At 36.5% G+C, this 3,892-nt stretch overlaps 1 pseudogene across 1 annotated transcript; it reads right to left on the bottom strand.

Moving 5' to 3' along the window:
- LOC145950633 (G-type lectin S-receptor-like serine/threonine-protein kinase SD1-1) lies at window positions 1-3,681 on the bottom strand (annotated as a pseudogene). Its single transcript, XR_014428433.1, has 7 exons — window positions 2,207-3,681; window positions 1,804-1,911; window positions 1,522-1,678; window positions 1,238-1,448; window positions 887-1,124; window positions 656-806; window positions 1-566 (listed from the first exon to the last, which is right to left on the bottom strand). The product of XR_014428433.1 is annotated as a G-type lectin S-receptor-like serine/threonine-protein kinase SD1-1 (transcript).
- Window positions 3,682-3,892: the final 211 nt, after the last annotated feature.

Here is a 3,892-nt window from a genome sequence, read left to right as displayed (position 1 = left end):
TTATTTAAAGTGCTTGAGCATTACTACATTGTAACAAAACAGAATTACTTGAGACATCAAAAAGTCTATGGCTCATCATAATATAATTAACAATTGTTATTGTCTTGATAGTATGCTTATCTAATACATTTGTTTGGATTCATGAAACAATGTTAAGCGGGATCTCAGAACAGCACTTTCACTAGTTATGTATAATCAAATTACTGGTATGTCACACATTAGAAGGTTAAGCCTTAACATTTTCTTGCATCCCTTTTCTATCTTGCACCTAACGATGTGATGGACAGTTCATTAACTGAGCATAATTTGTGATTTTCCGATGGAGAATTTGCTTCAGATGTAACATCTATCTCGGTGTAAAAACCAGGAACCTTTGGCTTTGGCAGTAACTTATCACCATTCAACATTAAAACAACAGATGACATGTTTGGCCTATCTTCTGGTCTTTGTTGCACGCATAGTAGGCCGACTTGTATGCATCGTATGACTTCTGAGGATACACATTGTTTTTCTAACACTTCATCAAGTAGTTCCATTGTCCTCTCTTCAGTCCATAATCTCCATGACTGAGATGGTGAGAATTAAATTAGTAGGTTGGAATTGGAAATGATTAAATTTATACTAAGTAGCGTCATTGTTAATTCACTATGCTTACATGGCTAAGAAGATTATTGTTGTTTTCTGGGTCTGAAAATTCTCTGTTTTTCTTCCCACTCACGATCTCTAGTACTATCACACCATAGCCAAAGACATCTGATTTCATTGAGAAATGTCCACGTGCAGCATATTCCGGAGGTATGTAACCGCTGAAAATAATTTTTTCATTGTTAAATAAATAGAAATTGACAACACAATATTAAAGAATCAAATTCAAATAGAAACTAACTATGTTCCAGCCACCCTATTTGTGTTTGCCTCAACTTGATCTCCTACAAATAATCGAGCCAAGCCAAAGTCTGATATTTTGGGATCCAAATTTGCGTCTAGTAAAATGTTGCTAGTTTTAAGATCTCTGTGAACAATCCTCAGCCTAGAGTCTTGATGAAGATATAAAAGTCCTCGAGCTATGCCACTAATAATGTTGAAACGCTTATCCCAATCTAGCAAATTCCTTTTGGACTCATCTAATAAAAAAGAGACATGCATTTAGCATAGCAGTTGCAGCCTCCATCAAATCATATGCGACAGATAGGAAATTAAATACATAGATGCGTAGAATAAATCATATGGGTCCAACCAAAAACAAACTTGTCCAAGCTTTTGTTCGCCATGTATTCATAAATTAATATTTTTTCTTCCCCTTCGATGCAACAACCAAGAAGCTTTACAAGATTACGATGCTGAAGTTTTGCAATCAATGCTACTTCATTTTTGAACTCTTCTAACCCTTGTCCTGATTTCTTTGAAAGCCTTTTCACTGCTAACTCTTGTCCATCTATCAGTGTGCCCTGGAAAAAATCATCTGCTAAAGTAAGAAAGTTTTAAAGCATAGAGGTTCTGTATGTCAGATTTCTTTATCACCTTATAAACTGGTCCAAAGCCACCTTCTCCAAGTTGTTTCTGATTGAAAAGTTTTCAGTAGCATTAGCTAAGACTGACAAATTGAAAGTTGGCAACTCAACATCTTCTTTTTTCTGTTTAATTTTGTAATGCTTGCTGATAAGTTTTCTTGCTGCCCCTGATTGGTTGGAAAATAACAATATTTAAACACTAACATATAATACTAATATGCATAGATTTTGTTTTCTTCTTTTCTTGTTCCTAATAGCTGTATTCGATAGTGAATTACATCTATGTACGTACCTGGATTTTTTATCATGAATATGCATGCACTTATGACTAATCCGAAAATAATCACCCCAACTGTGATTTCTACTATCTTTTTCTTCATGTTTCCATGGCCAGCATGATCTACAAGAAACAGAGCATGATCAGTCACCAACTTTAAGAACAACAGCTATGGATTAAAGCTGAGAAAGTGACTCTAATCTCTTTAGATCGAGTGAGGTAGAAAAAACAATATTTAATTTAGAAAAGTAATTGCCATCTGATATACAGCATGCATTACTAATAACTTTCTTTTCAGTGAGCAAAATATTACAACCCGTAGATCTTCCTTTTGATGATTGTCTTGAGCATGAGATTTCAAGCCATAATAATAGAAAGCAAATCAAAGGCAAAAAACAAAATGAAAATAAACACGTACTTAATTCTGAAGCAGGGACTCTGATATACAAGTCTTGTCCCCATTGAGAGAATTTCCTCATGTAAACTAGATTATTAAACCAAAGCAGACACCCACTTCCTCCATCTCGAATATCTAAACTTGCATATGCTGTACAAGAACAGTTTTTAATACACGAATTCTTACACTCTTCAAGGTTCATGGTTGTATTGTACGTTGATGAAGATGTGTCTGGTATTTTCATGTTGGTGTACTTCAAGAAGCCATCTGTGTAACTGTTTTTGCAATTTGATTTATTCCTTGGAACACATCCATTGGACCAAATTTCTATATTCCACTGATCAGTAGACTTGGGAGCATACCCTCTAATGCATTCACAATTTGGAATGTTACCTTCATAGTTGCATACACCATTTGCACCACAAAAAGCATATTGATCGCATGGATCTCTGTCCCCAGTTGAGACGAGTTGCCGGTTTCTACTTTGAGTTGTCCAATACCAAGTCTGCACTTTGCCCGAAGGGATCAGTGTAACTACACAGAAGACCGAGCTATCACGAAGCCCGTACTCATAATACACCTCTTTTTCATTCAACACAAATTTTTGCGTCGTTTCACGAGATGGACCCGTATTTCCAACAGTAGACAAGCCATTCCATGACCCTGCTCTAGTTATTATACGAGTTCCCTGGAATTCAAACGATTGAGGGTACCCTCTGAGAACTATTTTTCCAGAATATTCTCCCACAGAAGGATCATCAACACTTTTCCAAGAAGATATAGTTCTTTCTAGACCAGTCTCCAAGTTCCATCCAAGTCTCATTCCCGGCAGCGTTGTGTCACCAGGATAATCAAAACTCTACCACAAGATATTGTCATCGTTAGTTCCTTCTCCATTTCTGACTACAAAATTACCCGTATCTAATGGACGAGCAATTGGATTATTCTTATTCACTGCTTTGGTGGATATATTGGATTTCCAAATGGTGTTGTTTGTGCCGTTGAGAAGCACAAGAATCCCTCTTTCGTTGAGTTTGAGAACTCCTGATTTATTCTCAAGAGGTGTGTTTCGGTTAGCCACCCAAACCACAGTGAAAGGGGAAACATTTGTGTACCATATACCCAAGTATCTTCTTGTTGAATTTCCTGGACTGAAGAAACCCACTTCAATAATTCCACCTGCTGAAACCAAAGTATCACCTTCTCTGATAGATTGACCCATTGCTAAACTGTCTAGTGAAGTTGAAGTTGTAACCATGTAGGAGAATAATAAGAACCAAATGAATAACATTTAGATGCTATGGAAGCAATGACTTCTAAATTACGTTTGCAACCACGATATGGCCTCTACCACTAGTAGAAGTAGAAGGTTGAGGAAGACGAGTTTTTGTGTGAATAAAAGCGTTTTTTATTACACGGAGGAAGAGGATAGCCATAAAATAAATGAAGTGATTTAGGAAGGGGGGCGAAAGGAAGTTGCAAAAGTCAATGTTAGTGTTAGATGGTTCGTAGAGTAATAATACCAAGACAACACAACGTACGCTCATTGTTGTCAAAGAAGACTTGTGAGTCAATGACGGGCCACAGACATCGAAATGTGTTGAAAAACTTGTGTTACTGATTGTTTTCACTTTGAAAAGAATATAGCGTGATGTCGAAAAATACCCAGGCTTGCAAGATCTGACATTAGTTTTAAAAAATTAAAAT

Source organism: Cajanus cajan, chromosome 8 (assembly GCF_000230855.2).
Source record: "Cajanus cajan strain Asha chromosome 8, NIPB_CcT2T_4, whole genome shotgun sequence".
Classification (NCBI taxonomy): Eukaryota; Viridiplantae; Streptophyta; class Magnoliopsida; order Fabales; family Fabaceae; genus Cajanus; species Cajanus cajan.
This window is presented reverse-complemented; position numbering and strand designations above follow the sequence as displayed.